Source organism: Lactuca virosa, chromosome 4 (assembly GCF_052849685.1).
Source record: "Lactuca virosa cultivar CGN04683 chromosome 4, Lactuca_virosa_CGN04683_v6, whole genome shotgun sequence".
In the NCBI taxonomy this organism is placed as follows: Eukaryota; Viridiplantae; Streptophyta; class Magnoliopsida; order Asterales; family Asteraceae; genus Lactuca; species Lactuca virosa.
In genome coordinates, this window is record NC_136429.1 from 198968790 (window position 1) to 198986571 (window position 17782).

Below are 17782 nucleotides of genomic sequence, written 5' to 3' on the forward strand. Positions count from 1 at the left end.
TAAGGACCATTCAGCTGACGACGACCAGGGATATTGTTGTCCACCTAAATTGAGCAGCGAGATCTATAGACAATCTGTGAGTGTTCAATTGTTAATTGTACTAGAACATGGTTCCCGCTTCCTGATATGCTCCAATAATCAAGAACTTCCGAGATACTCCTTACTTTAGGTGAGCAGACTATCATTCATAGAGAGAATAGATTTAGATTATTGTTAATTATAGTTTTTAGAGGGATTGAGAAGTAGAAGGTTGCATATGCTGTGTACCAGGTCGGATTGTTAATCACGCAAAGGAGACAACATATGGCTAACAGATGGGAAACATTTCATAGATATAATATGCAGAGAGATAGATTTGCATATGTTGTAGTCCAGGTCGGATCTCTTCCAATCACGTAAAGGAGACAACATATGACTAACAGTAAGAAAGAAAGAAAATAATTTTCTACAGACCTACTTTATCGGAATTCCCCAGTCGCCCCATCAATACCGAAATTAAGGACAAAATCCGCACATCTAGGAAAAGTTAATCCACGGTTCCAAGTACAGGTTCTTTAATGTGACCAGTAGATTCCCATATATATCTCCCTGCTCAACCTATCCAAGCGTCGTATTGTCAGTCTAAACGGATCTAACTAGGTCAAGATTTGTCAAGACTAAGAATTTCTTAAGTTCAACTCTGCCTAGTCAAGTCCATTTATAATCTTTCGTGCCTACCGGCGCATCAAACCAGAGCAAAGACCCTTCAACTTTGGGTACGTTACGCAGACTCAGATTGCCTGTTATCACTAGATAATATCACTTCCCAAAACATCTCCCTCAAGCACATTTCATAACCAACATATTTTTGGATTTTCTAATTTTCTAATTAATTTTTTTTTATTAATTTTCAAAATTTTGTTTTGTTTTTATTTCTCCCCCTAAATTTGTGCATAGGAGAGAAACGAAAGTAAATGCGCAAATTTAAACTATCCTAAAACAAAAATTAGTCTTTAAAGCGAATCAGCTTACGAAAAACTCAGGAGTATAGAGAAGAAAACTCAAACCGTAAGTCACTGATTGAATTTGCATCCAGAAGGTCTGAGAACAGCACGCGTAGTCTCAGAACAGATCCGAAAATTCTTCATGTCATTAAGCACTAACCCCATGTGTGATCCCTTATTTTCTTCCTTTCCCGCAAAGGACACATACTCTCAAACAAAGATCTGAATGTTATACAGTTGAGAGATGCCTCCTATCATGTGCCTGGAACAGCCACTACCAACAAACCGAAGTCTGATGATATGCCTCCATAGCTGCTCCAACACAGAGCGGGATCAGTTGGTCTTTGGAACCTAATCCATTTTGAAACTGGGTCGACCTTTGTCATCTTTGCAAGGTACTCTCTCCCATGACATATACTGTTTATCACAAACAGAAGATGACGAAATATTAGAGTCATTAGTTGATTTGGGAGAGTGAGCCTTTGGAACCCATTTGTAGTTGGGTTTAACCCATTTCTTTTTCGATCTGATGGGTGGCTCAGTACTTGCTTTTGATCTTGATGTCGGCCGTTGAGATGACTTTGATTTTGACTTCACGGGAGCATCTCTTGGATTTGGCTTCTTGGCCGGCATTCCCTTATTTCCCTTAGGAGTTGGATTCTTGGCCTTCTGCGCGTTCCAGTCATCATGGTCTGAACGTGACCTTGAGGGGTTTCTTTTGAAGTATCTCCCTCTTGGCGCGTTCTGCCAGCCTTGTGCATAGTAGGGAACGTATGCGCGATTTGGACAATGTCTGGCAATGTGTCCAGGTGTTCCATAGTGAAAGCAAGTCCTTTTCTTCACTGGGAAATTGTTTCTTCCTGCCCCTGGTGGCGTATCCTTGCCTTGTTTCTTGCTTTTCCCACACGCACAGTTACAACAGGCACTCTGTTTCACTGGAATTGGTGGCCTGTATTTCTGAACAGCAGGTTGATCAGAAGCAACTGAGTTCGAAGCAACTGATTCAGAGTTCAAGGAGATGTTGGTTTGTTCAATGGTGTTCTGCTTGTTCTCATCCTCTACTACTTTACCTGCACATGTAACAGAAACATCAGGAGCATCAGGATTATCAACATTAATAATGCCTCCTGATACAAAACCAACTGGTTTGCCATATTGAAGATGTGCCTCCCTGTCAATTTCTTCCTGTGTCGAAGGGATGGATGTGTAGTTATGATTGAAAGGTGGAGGAACACTATCATACCCTAGACCCTTGTTTTGATTATCTTTGAATTTTAATTGGGTTTCAAATAAGGAGTCGACTGTCTTACTTGACGCAGTATAATTTTTGAAACTAACATTAGTTTTTCCACACTTAATTTTCAAGGCGTCAAGTTCTTCGGTTACAGCATCAAGTTGTCTCTTAATATAGTCATAATTTTCACACTTGTTGCTGAATTCTTCCTGAAGCTTCCTAAAGTCCTTTATTTTTGTTTCTAACTGGGCCTTTAGGGGTTTCTGTCCTTTCCTGAGTTGATAACCTTCATATCTCAGGTCCTCAACTTCTCTTTTTAATAAATCATTATGTTCACGAAGAAGTTTAATCGTGGCTTCACATGATTGAGAACATGAAACTTCACATGATTGAGAACAAGAAACTTCATTGACCGGAAGGTTTGTGGAACTCATTGTTTTTCGACAATTCAAAGCGTCAAGTTGTTCAATTACAGCAGCAAGACTAAGACGATTGAGATCTTTTGTCTTCTTGATGTCAGCCACGTTCATATCCCATGATTTCGGAAGTGCATTCAATAGCTTTTTGTTTATCTCAGATTTGGTCAAGAAGATCCCAGCTATATTCATCTCAGTAGTGAGTGTGGTAAAACGCTGCAACTGAGCTTCCAGGGTTTCTCCAGGGATATAATCGAACATGTTGAAATTTTGTCTTAACATCTCCTGACGACTCTCTTTCATGTCTTCAATTCCCTCGTAAACTTCAAAAACTATTAAAAGCACAACTAGAACTTAAAAGTCAAACTTAAATTTAAAAATGCCCTTTGACTATAAACCTCAAAAGTCAACCTTAAAAGTCAAATTTAAAAAGTCAAACTCAAAAGTCAAACTTGAAAAGTCAAACCTAAAAGTCAAACCTAAAAGTCAAACTTAAAAGTCAAACCGAAAAGCTAAATTTGAAAATTTAAAAGTCAAACAAGAAGGTCAATGTTTAAAGTCAAAGGTCAAACTTTAAAGTCAAAGTCAAAACTTTAAGTAAAAAGTCAAAAATAAAAGTCAAAATTTAAAAACTAAAATTTTTGGTTGAAAATGGATTTTAAAAATAAAATTTTTGAGTTTTTGGGTTAAAAATGACAAATTGCGAAATATAGAAGCGACTAGGAGAGGTTAAGTTCAAAAATTCGAAGTTAAGTCACAAGGGATTGGCTTGCTGAGTTGGTTAAGCGCGCTGACTTGTGAACTAGAGGTCCCGGGTTCGATCCCCGGGAACCTCAAATCGCGTGGATTTTTTAATGCGAAGCACTGATGCGAGGCTGCTGCGATGCGAGGATGAAGCGAGGCCGAGGATCCGAGGCGCGAAGGCGAGGACGTGGTGCGAGATGCGAGGCCGTAAACGTTGCTGACCGTAAACGCGAGCCGTAAACTCTGAGTCCTCGGACCGTAAACTCCGGACCGTAAACCCCGGACCGTAAGCTCGGAAACCCTAGCCGTAAACGCCGCCGCCGACCGTAAACACTTCGGAAATCGCTGTTCTTGACGAAAAACAGCGTTTTTGCCCCTTTTTGCTCCAAAACTCGATCAAAAACTCGTTTTTAGGAAAAAACGCGAAGAAGAAACCCCCCTTATTTTGCCACGATCTATCCAAAAACGCAAGAATCCTTCAAAAATAAGATCAAATAAGCTCCAGATCTGACAAAAATGAGTGATACAATCCAAGCTCTGATACCAATTGTAAGTCCCTAATCTACTTGTGTATCAATCAGATCCGTTTGATGGTGCGGAATCCCAATCAAACAGATGATGTCAGTTCAAATAGAAGAGAAGGAGAAGAAGAATATGATGAATCTTGCATGTATTGATTATGAATGAAGATCCGTATACAAGATTCACACACACTAACATACACTCTCTTTTCTCTATCTTTCTCTCTCTAGAACACCTTGAGTTTCACACACTTAAGCTCTCCTAGTCTATGTTTTCATCCATCTATTCCTCACACCCCTCACCCCTATATATACTCGACTGGGCCGCAAACTGGGTTTACGGCCGTAAACGGAGTTTACGGTCGTAAACACCCATTGGGCCGTAAACAGAGTTTACGGTCGTAAACCTGTTTACGGCCGTAAACACTATCTGGCCGTAAACCTGACCGTAAACACATATAATATTACATAAAATTACAATCAACTAGAAAAGCAAAGTATAAACCATATTTTTGACCCAACATGGATGGATAGAAAACTTGGACTTATGTGCCTCCTCCAAAATCTTTTGCCTCACTCCCCCAAATGTCGGAACCCAAATCCTACCACACTGAGTCAATAATCCCCGCATGTCTCGAACAAACAATGGAATCTGCCCCCTAATCCGCTCAGTCTTCCAATTCTCCTTTTTCAATCCCTCCACATGTTCCCCCTTGATCATATCCATGAATGGTGAGGTAACTGTCATCCTCAAGCAAACATCTCGGATCGAAGCACTTGCCGCCTTACGGCTCAAAGCATTAACTATCACATTGGCCTTCCCAGGATGATACAAAATCTCGCAGTCATAATCTTTCACCACGTCTAACCATCTCCTCTGCCGTATATATAGATTCAGCTGATCCATCAAATAGGTGAAAGGAGAAAATCCAACTTTAATTTTCCATATGGAAATGATCCTAAAGAGGCCACTTGCTTTCATTGTGGTGAAAAAGGGGTGTTGGAAGAGATGTTGCCCAAAATACCTGCAAGATTTGGAAAAAGTAAAGATCAATCCATCTGGTTCTTCATCGGGTATATACACTATACATATAAATAACACATAACTTACTAATTCTTGGGTCCTTGATATAGGATTTGGTTCTCACATTTTCATTGATATGAAGGTTTTAAGAAGAAGTGAGGATGTTGAGCATTAAAGATTGAACCTTATAATGGGGAATAGTCGATATTCACATGTTACCAAGATTGGAACTTATGAACTTATGCTTGATAATGATGTTAAGTGGATTTGATAAATTGTTGTTACTCTCCCAATAAGACTAGAAGCATAATTTAATTTCATGCTTTGTTTAGACAAGGATATCACTACTCCTTTGATAACGACAATGATTCTATTTTGGTTTATAAGAATGGTGTTTTTTATAATCAAAGCTTTTCCTTGTAATTGTGTGTATGAATTGTTATATGTGTTTATAACTTAGGCAATGGTGTAATTAGTATTGATTTGTCTAATGGTATAGACAAAGTGTGCTTATGGCATTGTCGTCTTGGACACATAAACAAAAAACGCATCACCCAACTCAAAAAGAATGGAGTGTTGGAATCATTTGACCTAAATTTAGATGATGAATGTGAATCATGTTTATTGGGCAAGATGACTAAGTAACCTTTAACTGGAACGTGTGAAAGAGGTAAAGGATTATGAGAACTGATCCATACAGACGTATGTGGGCCTTTCAGATATGCCATAAGGGATGCTAATCACCACTATGTGACATTTACTTATGATTATAGCAGATATGGGTATATCTACTTGATCAAGCATAAATCAGAAACTTTTTAAAGGTTCAAAGAGTTTAAACACGAAGTAGAAAATCAATTGGGGAAGAACATAAAGATGCTCCGATCTGATAGAGGTGGATAATATCTTAATATCGAGTTCAACGACTACCTTAAGGAATGTGGACTCATTTCACAATTGATACCTCCTAGAACACCACAACTTAATGGTGTGGTTGAGAGGTGTAATCGAACCCTGCTTGACATGGTTCGTTCCATGATGAGTTGAGACACTCTTCCTATATCATTATGGGGGTATTCCTTAGAGACAACCTCCCTTATCCTAAATCTTGTTCCTACTAAGAATGTTGCCAAAACACCTCATGAGATGTGGAAAGGGAAACCTCCCGCGCTCACACATATCAAGGTATGGGGTTGTGAGGTTCTTGTAAGACGAGAAACTCATGACAAAATTGAACCCGGAGCCGAGAAGTGTATTTGTGTTGGTTATCCACAAAAATCCTTTGGATACTTGTTCTATGGACCTAGAGAAAAGGTGGTATTTGTAGCTCGACTAGGAGTCTTTCGTGAGAGAGAGCTCATATTCAAATAGGATAGTGGGAGTGCAATTGATCTTGAAGAAATTCAAGAGTCATACAATGAAGGAACCTTAAATGACACTAGCAGTCAACCTAAGGATGAAACTCTAGTTGAGCCTATTGACAATTTGTTACCTCTTTATCGATCTAGTAGAGTTAGCATGCCACTTGAATTTTATGTTTTGCATATAACTTTAGATGGGTACATGTTTATCAGTGATAAAACACTGGTAAATATGGATGAACCAGTTAACTACAAGGAAGCGATGGCAAGCCCTGTGGCTACTAAATGAAAAGAGGCAATGGATAGCGAGATTCAGTCCGTGTATGATAATCAAGTGTAGAACTTGGTTGATCATTTAATTGGTTGAAAGACAGTAGGGTGCAAATGGATCTTCAAGAAGAAGACCGACATGGATGTGAAGGTGCATGTCACACCCCCAAACCGGAACGGCGGAAACGTTCGGGGGCGGAGGACGTCATGTTTAGTATCACAAGACATGCATCATAGTAATCAAAGTAACACACAACCATTGCATTAATATTAAAGTGTTTACAAAGTATGTGATTCACAAAAGTTAGACTTCAAAAGTAAATAACAAAACAAGACATGAAGCTACTATGCTCCATCTTCTGAATCCCAGCGTGCGTACCTGTCTACTAGTTTCCTAAGAATACAAGTTATTTTGAAAGCATAGATCAGCATTTAAGCTGGTGAGTTCATAAGTATTTAAGTGATGTAAAGTAGTTGAAAGTTCTTTTAGAAAAGTTCGCCTGTTCCTCCAGAAGATCCTATATCTTATGATATGATGAAAGATAAGTAAAAATGACTCTACAATCCCCTCTATGAGTACTAAATGGATACAAATTATATAAAACCTGGAGTAAACAAACAATCGGTTGTGTGAATCTGCCCTAAGCCCACAACCAAACAAGGAACAGGAAATGAGGCGGAATTCACACATCCCATTGTTTGTTAGATCTTCGTTGTATATAACCCTGGCGTATTTATTTGGTACTCACGGAGTTAACTGTAATAGTTCCTTTATATTTGATGAAAACATTCTTTAAGAAAAACCCTTATTTCCTTTAGTAAAAATGGTAACCACAATAGTTCCTTCTATAATCACTTAGTTTATACTAGCTATATATAATCTAATATCGAACGGATAGTTAATTGTGTGAATCTGCCCTAAGCCCACAACCAAACAAGGAACAGGAAGTAAAGCGGAAAGCACACATCCAACTACCTATTAGATATTAATTATATATAACCCTGATGTATAAACTAAGGTAGTATAGAATTAACCACCTAAGGTACTTTAGGTTATACTGGTTCAATAAAATGGATTAAACCCTTTACTGATAAGTTTCTAGTTTAGTTTACTCAATGTTCTATCTGAAAAGTATGTTTTTGTACTAGAAAACGGTGTATTGAATTAGTATACTATGAGCTGACCCATACCTGGTACTCCTTATGATTACTTGGTGTATACGGAATATATATATAGCTAAGATCAATTACATAGTAGAATGGGTGAATCTGCTCTAAGCCCACAACCAAACAAGGAACAGGAAATGAAGCGGAAAGCACACATTCTACTGTCTACCGGACCCGATTAATATATATCCCTGATGTATCTACCGAGGAATCATAAAGTTAGCATTAAAGGCCCTCTTCTAACTGAATGTACTAAGACTCGACTGTTCTGTTTGTCTTTTGTAATGATGTAAGTTTTACCAATTTTAAGACTATTTTTTTAATAGTTGGCATTACCTTTCATGTGAGGAGATCACCATAAGAAAGTAATGGGAAAATGAAAGTATTCAGTAATGTAGTATAAAGTGACTACTGAAGCACTAACTACCTTAAAACCAGTTAATTAAGGTTTAAAAGGTGATGTGGTTATAACCATACTGATATGACACGTGATAACACGACGACCTAATGGCGTCAAACTGATGTAATATTTGTCACCCGTAGACTTACAAGTCCCACTGTAGCTAGCCGCAAGGTGTGGGGTGTCAATCCCGTATAGATCTATACACAAAATCATGCTCTCCCTCCAGGAGACTCTGGTTACAAAACGCGACCTAACAAGTATATTGCTAAGCCGTGAAATAGTGGTTTCACATTAATGTTATAGTGATCTCGTATTGGTATAGTATGTTCCTCTGTCCTAGTGTATAGTATGTTCTTTTTGTTTCTGGTTATAGTATGTTCCTTCTATGCTAGTGTATAGTATGAACTGAACCCCTAAACTATACCTATTATAAATTACTAGTATGTTTACTTTGAACTGTTAATGACTTGAAAAGACTCATTTATCTACTGAGTTATGATTGTACTTTAAAAACGGATTTTTATAAACTATAAAGTAACATAACTTTAAAAGACCTTTTGAAATGATTTGATCACTTATAAACACATAAGCAATCCTTTAAAATGAAGTTTATCACATATAATATTTACACAATTATCATTGTGTTCAACTTGTATTCCCCCCCCCCCCCTTAAAAGCATTTAAAACATTTAAAAGATTGATTATAGGGGTATGAACTCACCTTATGTGGGTGATTCAATTGATGATTCGCGTAAGGATGAGAAGTTCCACAAATGAATTCCCTAGACACAAACGAGTCCTAAATGACATATAATGGCATATATAGGCATGTAGATAGTGTTTAGAACAACTAACATGCAAGGAAACAACCTTAGGGACTAGGAAACACTTGTAATGAAGTGTTACAATCACATGTGATTGATCAAAGGGAGTTTACGGCCAAAGGGATGAGTTGACGGCCAATGCGTTTACGGCCATGGTGTTCACGGCCATGGGAGTTTACGGCCTTAGATGATCTTGAGAAGGGTTTCTGGCTAAGGGAGATTGCATGGCCGTAAACTCTCCAAAATGATTAAATTTGAATCTTGGTTCAACCTTAAAAGGGTGTTTGTTTCATGAGGCTTTGAGTGCTTCTAGTGGTTAACAAGATTATGAAGTAATACTCACATTTGGGAGGCTTTATGGAGTTCACGGCCACCAAAAACAAGTGTGTGTTCTTGGTGAAAGGATGATGATCTTGAAGATCTAGACAAAAGTGGTGAATCCATGGATGAAATCATAGCGGTGTACTAGATTAAGAAGGATATCAAGGAATAAAGGAAGAATCACTTACGATTTGGGCGAGAAATGGAGTAATCTTGATGATACTTGAGAGAGAATGGAAGTTTGCAGCTAGGACTTGAAGAAAATGAAGAAAAATGAAGTAAACTTTCATATATGGAGGATAATTTATGGCCACCAAGAGTTTACGGCCGTAAAGTCCTAGTTTGCGGCCGTAAACTCATTATGATGGAGTTTCTGACTCTATTTCAACTCAATGAACTTAAGCTGATACCACCCAACACCCAATCCTTAAGTGTACTAGGCTTAGAAGCCTCAAACAGACTCCTAACAATGCTAAAACGTAGCAGAAACAAGTCGGGCATTTGATTGGATTGATTGACTTTACAGGATCGAAATTTTCGGGTTGTCACAGTGCACACATTCAAATCTAAACTGGTTGCGAAGGGCTTTACTCAAACCCAAAGTATTGACTATGATGGGACCTTCTGTCACACCCTGAAACTAGAATGGTGGAAACGTTCCGGTGTGGAGGACATCATGTTTAGCATCACAACCAATGAATAATAGGAAACATAGCAACACAACCAGTACAATAGATACATATATAAGAAAAATGTTTACATCAGTTTGAAACTTGTTTTAGGTACATCAAATGTATGTAAAATATAAACTTAAGACTCTTATTGCTCCAGCTTCTCAAATCCAGCAGGTACCTGTGTACTGATTTCCTGAGAATACAAGCAGTTTCGAAAGAATATCAACATAAAGCTGGCGAGTTCATAAGTGGTATTTTGTAATGAAAACTTGTTGATGAGCTTGTAAAGGTGTTCATATAGTTTCAAGAAAATCTGATATTTCTTTAGTGAAAATGTAGTGTTTTAAATCCTGTATAAAACCATGAATATTCGTTACTGAAAACTGTAGCGATATGCGTAAATAATACTTCATGTGACTAGCGAATGCTAATCATGATGTATAAGTATTTCGTACATGAAACGATTGTATGATCGGTTCTGTTTGAAAACCCTGGAAATTCTCCAGTTATAGTGTGTATTAGTTCTATTTAGTATAAATAAAACTGTTGAAGAGTGCCAATTTGCAAACTAAAGGTGATTCATACATATTGTGAGTCGTATAACCATACTTGAATGACTAGAGACCTTTATAACGTTCTTCAGGCGTTAAGCTATATAACATTTGTTCACCCCAGGCGTGCCCGCCTAACTGTAGTTGGCAGTTCAGGTGTGGGATTGTCAGTCCCGAATAGATCTATTCACAAATCTCACGCTCTCCCTCCAGGAGACTCTGGTTATACTATGATAGGATATCCCTGTACACCTAAGGGTACAATATTGAAGTAGATCCTCACAGTATCGTACAATCTAGTTTACATGTAGTGTTGTAGCGTTATACCGTAGTGAAATTCGTATGTATACCGTATGTAGTGACAATTACAGTTATGAATCCCATGCTCATGTTGTGATGTAAACTATAACTAAATCTGTCATATATGTTTAGTAGTGACAGTTTCTGTACTTGTTATGTTTTGAAAATCCCAAACTATACCGATTATAGTTTGCATGAATAGCGTAGTGAATATCGAGTCCGGAAAACTATGCAATTTAGTGATAAGTTGAAAACTTCCCTTATGCTCAACATAGTACAAACGGGTTAAAGTATGAGAATTGCATGAGTTTTATATTTGTTAAAAGCTCTTTGTATTAATTTACAAAATCATTTATGGTTTAGCTTCTATTCCCCCCTGAAAACGTTTTAAAACCAGTAAAAGTGTAGGGGTATGAACTCACTGTTGTTGTGTGAAAGCGTTGACTGAAATGAAGATCCTCGAGTTGTTGTACGTGGCACTTAACGGAATCCTATTATCAAATAAATACATATATGTATCTAAATTAGCGATTTCGTTAGGTATAGTGTTAGAGAAACACTTGCTTTCGGTTAAGGAATGTTACCGGAACTTGCTTGAATCGAGAAAACGAACTTTCACCACTTAGGAAGAGTTTACGGCCGTGAACTGGGTTTACGGTCTTTGAAGATGGGCCGTAAACGGGTTTACGGTTTTTGAAGATGGGCCGTAAACAGGTTTACGGTCTTTAAAGATGGGCCGTAAACTCAAGAACAAGGGTGCTGATTTCGAAGAGAAATGTGTTCCAGATGCCCTGAAATAACTCTAAACGGTGTTTCTCGGTGTTTCCTTGAAGATTGGAGGCCTTCTAGGTGTTTACGGTCAAGAGTTTTAGAGAGAGAAAGAGAGAGTTTCCGGTCAAAGGTGTTCAAATGAGGGTGGGGGTCTCATATTTATAGGGGTTTTGTGGTCGGTGGGTGGGGTGCACCCGACGCTGGCCGCAAACGAGTTTACGACCGTAAACAGGTTTACGGCCGTGAACTCCAATCAGGCCGTGAACATGATGTTTTTCGAGGATAATTCGAGTTTCGCACGGTTTTGGTTTCGACTTGCATATATAAGTTTAATTATATAATACCAGATGATTTTTTAAATCAAAGGTTCGACGGAAGATTAGTAAAATTCAAATTTCATTAACGGAAATTGCATATTGGAACGAAAAAAGTTTCGGGTTGTCACATCATCCCCCCCTTAGAGGGAATTTCGTCCCGAAATTCAAGAATATAGATACAATTATGGACTTGGAAAAAGATGAGGGTACGTCCGTTTCATTGAATCCTCACGCTCCCAAGTGAATTCAGGTCCCCGCTTGGCATTCCAGCGAACCTTCACTATCGGGATGCGACTTTGTTTTGTTCGTTTGACTTCCCGGTCCATGATTTCAATGGGTTCTTCCACGAAGTGTAGACTTTCGTCTAGTTCGATCTCATGAAGGGGAATGAGAAGTGTCTCGTCGGACAGACACTTATTTAGGTTCGAGACATGAAAGACAGGATGTACGTTGCTAAGTTCTCGAGGTAACTGGAGTTTGTATGCTACGGGACCGATCCTAGCGAGGATCTCGAATGGTCCGATGTATCTTGGATTCAGCTTTCCACGCTTTCCGAAGCGTATCATGCCCTTCCAGGGTGAGACCTTCAAAAGAACACAATCACCAACCTGGAATTCCAAAGGTTTTCGTCTCTTATTAGCGTAGCTCTTTTGTCTATCTCGTGAGGCTTTCAGTCGTTCTCGGATTTGTACGATCTTTTCAGTCGTCTCTCGGATGATCTCAGGACCAGTGAGAGTGCTGTCAGGGACTTGTCCCTTAGCTAGCTGTGCGTCACCCACTTCCGCCAAGCACAGAGGGGATCTGCACTTACGGCCATAGAGGGCTTCGAATGGCGCGACTTTGATGCTGGTATGGTAGCTATTGTTGTAGGAAAATTCAACCAAGGGTAAATGGATGTCCCATGACATGCCGAAATCTATGACACAGGATCTCAAAATATCTTCCAATGTCTGAATTGTTCTCTCACTCTGGCCATCTGTCTGTGGATGATAAGCCGTGCTCTTATCCAGCTTAGTTCCAAGAGCCTTCTGTAGCGATTGCCAAAATCTCGAGGTGAACCTGCTATCTCGGTCGGAGATAATGGATACAAGTACCCCATGAAGGCGGACTATCTCTCGAATGTAGATTCGTGTGAGTCTCTCCATTTTGAAGTTTTCCTTGATTGGCAGGAAGTGGGCGGATTTAGTCAGTCGATCGATAATTACCCAGATTGCGTCGTGCCCACTCGGAGATCTGGGTAACTTAGTGATAAAATCCATTATTATCCTTTACCACTTCCACTCAGGTATTTCCGGTTGTTGAAGTAAACCTGAGGGATTTTGATATTCCACCTTCACCTTGGCGCAAGTCAAGCACTTGCCCACGAAGGTTGCAATTTCCGCTTTCATGTTTGGCCACCAGTAGAGTTGTTTGAGATCCAGATACATCTTATCTGAACCTGGGTGAACGGATTATTTCGTCTTGTGAGCCTCATTCATGACAACCTCTCTGTACCCGCCAAAATTTGGGGTCCAAATCCGGTTCATGAAATAGTACACTCCGTCAACCTTGACCTCTAAGTTCTTGTCCATTCCCCGCATCGCTTCATCTGCCAAGTTCTCTGGTTTCAAGGCTTCCAGCTGAGCTTCTCTGATTTGTGCGGACAGATGGGAATGGATGGTCATTGTTAATGCTTTCACCTTTCGCCCTGAATACTCCTTTCGGCTGAGGGCATCTGCTACCACATTGGCCTTGCCGGGATGGTAGCGAATGTCGCACTCGTAGTCACTGAGTAGCTCTACCCATCGCCGTTATCTCATGTTTAACTCCTTCTGATCAAAGATGTGTTGCAGGCTCTTATGGTCGGTGAAGATAGTGCACTTGGTTCCATAGAGATAGTGTCTCCATATCTTTAATGCAAAGACCACTGCTCCCAACTCCAGATCGTGAGTTGTGTAATTGACCCTGTGTGTTTTCAGCTGCCTCGAGGCATAGGCGATAACCTTTCCTCGTTGCATGAGCACACAACCTAGGCCCTGATTGGATGCATCACAGTAGACGACGAAGTCTTCTGTCCCTTCGGGCAGGGACAAGATAGGTGCACTGCATAAGGCCTGCTTGAATGTTTGAAACACAGTGTCTTGCTAGACTCCCCAACTAAAGGTTACACCTTTCTGTGTCAGGGTAGTTAAAGGCTTAGCGATTCTGGAGAAGTTCTGGATGAACCTGCGATAATAGCCTGCGAGACTCAAGAATTGTCGGATTTCTGTGGGTGTCTTTGGTGTAGACCAATTCTCAATCACTTTGATTTTGGAAGGGTCCACGTGTATGCCTTCCTCGCTAACCACGTGACCAAGGAAAGCTACCTTCCTGATCCAAAACTCACACTTTCAGAATTTTGCATATAGTTTTTCCGCCCTTAGTGTTTCGAGTACCTACCTCAAGTGTTGTTTATGATCATCCTCGCTCCGCGAATAGACAAGTATGTCGTCAATGAACACGATCACAAACTTGTGTAGGAAAGGGCGGCACACCCGATTCATCAGGTCCATGAATACTGTCGGTGCATTGGTTAGACCAAAGGGCATTACTACAAACTCGTAGTGTCCGTAGCGAGTTCGGAATGTTGTCTTGGGCACATCATTCTCGCGAACCCGCAACTGATGTTACCCTGATCTTAGGTCTATCTTCGAAAAGTAGCTGGCTCGCTGAAGTTGATCGAAGAGATCGTCGATTTTGGGTAGGGGTAACGGTTCTTTATGGTATGCTTGTTCAGCTCTCGGTAGTCGATGCATATCCGGAAAGATCCATCTTTCTTTTTTACGAATAAAATCGGGGCTCCCCAGGGTGAGGAACTCGGTCTTATGAATCCTTTGCTGATCAGCTCATTGAGCTGGCTGGATAACTCTTGCATTTCTGCCGGCGCTAAGCGATAAGGAGATTTTGCGACGGGAGTAGCTCCGGGGATTAAGTCGATGCGAAACTCGACTTGACGCTCGAGAGGAATTCCTGGAAGATCTTCGGGGAAGACATCAGGAAAGTTACAGACTTCGGGGATGCTGTTGAGGTCTTTAACTTTTTGCGTCTCGTCGACAACATGAGCTAGGAATGCATGGCACTCCTTCCGTAGATACTTCTGGGCCTTGATGCATGAAATAATACGAAGGCTCGAACTGAGTTTATCACCGAATATAGTGAGGGCTTCGCCAGAGGGAAGATTGAGACAGATAGCCTTCTCGTAGCAAAGGATATCAGCACGATTGGGGCTCAACCAGTCCATGCCAATAATGGTATCTAAGCTCTTTATGTAAGTTGGCATAAGATCGATGGGAAAGGAATGATTGTCTAAGGTAAGAGTACAGCCTGTGAATATATCGTTAGTGCTCTCCTTCTTTCCGTTATCCATCTCGATGGTAAATGTTTCGGTTAGGGGTTGGGATTTACATTTGATTAGATGCTTGAATGCATGACTAACAAAACTCCTCTCCACACCAGAATCGAAAAAAATGCATGCATAAGAGTTGTCAAGGAGGAACGTACCCGTAACAACGATAGGATCTGCGACCGCTTCCTCCTGGCCCATCGCCAAAACTCTTCCTGTATTGCCACCAGTTGTTGCCTTGGGGCAGTTTCTCCTGAAGTGCCCAGCCTCTCCACATCCATAACAAGCTTGACCAGCACCCGTTCCCGAAGCCTGGTTGATTGGTTGGGTTGGCACCTTGCAGTATCGAGCTGTGTGTCCCTTCCTTCCACAGCTGTTGCAACTCAACTCACGGCAGGGCCCGTGATGATGAAAGTTACACTTGTTGCATAGAGGTAGGTTCCCTGCATAACGACCGGTAGGAGCTTGGGTGGTTGGAACGACAGCTGGAGTAGCAGCAGGAGTAGTAGCAGCATGAACTGCCACTGTTTGTTGCTTCTTGGAGGGTTCCTGAGGAGACTGGCCCTTGCGTTTGTTCCAAAATTTCTTCTTTTTCTCGCCACTCTCTTTTTGTGGCTCGGCGACCGCTGATGCCTCAACCAGATCGATCCCATGATCGATCAGAGTCTGTTCCAGATCCTTGGCGCTCTCAAACGTGACCGGTCTAGCAGCCAAGACATTTCCTTTGGTTGGTTGTGTCATTCCCCAGATGTACCTCTCGATTTTCTTGCTTTCCGGGGTGACCATTCCCGGACAGAGGAGAGCCAGATCACAGAATCTAGCGGTGTAGGCAGCAAAGTCGGAACCCTTCATCTTCATTCCAGAGTTCGTGCTCCAACTTTTGCACTTTGCCCCTCGGGCAGTATTCCGCAAGCATGAGTTCCTTTAGTCTTTCCCAACCCATGGAATTAGCCACTGGCAGGGTTAGGGTTTTGACTCGACCATTCCACCAGGTCAAGGCTCTGTCGGTGAAGGTGCAGGTGGTGAACTTCACCTTGTTGGCTTCGGAATAGGTGCAAATTTCGAAGATGGATTCGATCTTCTCGAACCATCGAGTTAGAGCGATAACACCTCCATTCCCATCGAAGGGCTTGGGTTTTGCGGTCATGAAGTCCTTATAGGAACACTCTTTTTGATGTCCCTGACTTCCGTCTTGCCGCTGGGGGTCGGTTCCACCTCCAGTCCCACCAGAGTTCACTTGTGCGATTGCTGCAGTTACATCGGTGGTAACTGCTGCCTGGAACATGACGGGGTCGAATTGAGGGGGCGGTGGTGGTGGTGGAGTGTCGTCGTTTCTTCTGATGGGTCTTGGTCGGGGAGGCATCTTATTCTAGAAACAATCAGGAAGAAGAGGATGGTAAGTCCTCGAGAGATATATATAAAACAAGATATATCTCATCCTGATAATAAGAGTATACTACCGAGCGATAAGCACAGAAAGGTTATTAACGCAAGTAAGTTATCACTTAGGAAGAAAGTGGTATCAACCCTTGGAATGAATCTGTATACTGAATTTGGCTCTAGCTAAAATACTCCTACAATATTTTATGTCGGATGTTTTTATTCTTGGTAAGTTTTAGGCTTGCTGTAACACCACAGTCACTCCCAAGCACATGTTGGTCAGGTCTCGAATGAATATAGTTGATCAGGCTATATTGACCCTAGACATGATTACATAACTGCCCAGGTTTAACCACAGTGTCCCAACATCCAAATACTTTTGTTTCGTTCTATCTATGACTCTGGTTCTGTTATGTATGCATACTAGTATACTTGTTACAAAATACTTTATATTTCGAAAATATACTTTTAGTTTAGAGCACTTAGGCCCCTAAGTGTTTATAGTTGTATACCCTGTAAGGTTCGGTATACTTAGTTTGCTACAAACAAGGGCTCTGATACCAATCTGTCACACCCCGAAACCAGAATGGCGGAAACGTTCCGGGGTGGAGGACGTCATGTTTAGCATCACAACCAATGAATAATAGGAAACATAGCAACACAACCAGTACAATGGATACATATATAAGAAAAATGTTTACATCAGTTTGGAACTTGTTTTAGGTACATCAAAAGTATGTAAAATATAAACTTAAGACTCTTATTGCTCCAGCTTCTCAAATCCAGCAGGTACCTGTCTACTGATTTCCTGAGAATACAAGCAGTTTCGAAAGAATATCAATATAAAGCTGGTGAGTTCATAAGTGGTATTTTGTAATGAAAACTTTTTGATGAGCTTGTAAAGGTGTTCGTATAGTTTCAAGAAAATCCGATATTTTCTTTAGTGTAAACGTAGTGTTTTAAATCATGTATAAAACCATGAATATTCGTTACTGAAAACTGTAGTGATATGCGTAAATAATACTTCATGTGACTAGCGAATGCTAATCATGATGTATAAGTATTTCGTACGTGAAACCATTGTATGATCGGTTCTGTTTGAAAACCCTGGAAATTCTCTAGTTATAGTGTGTATTAGTTCTATTTAGTATAAATAAAAC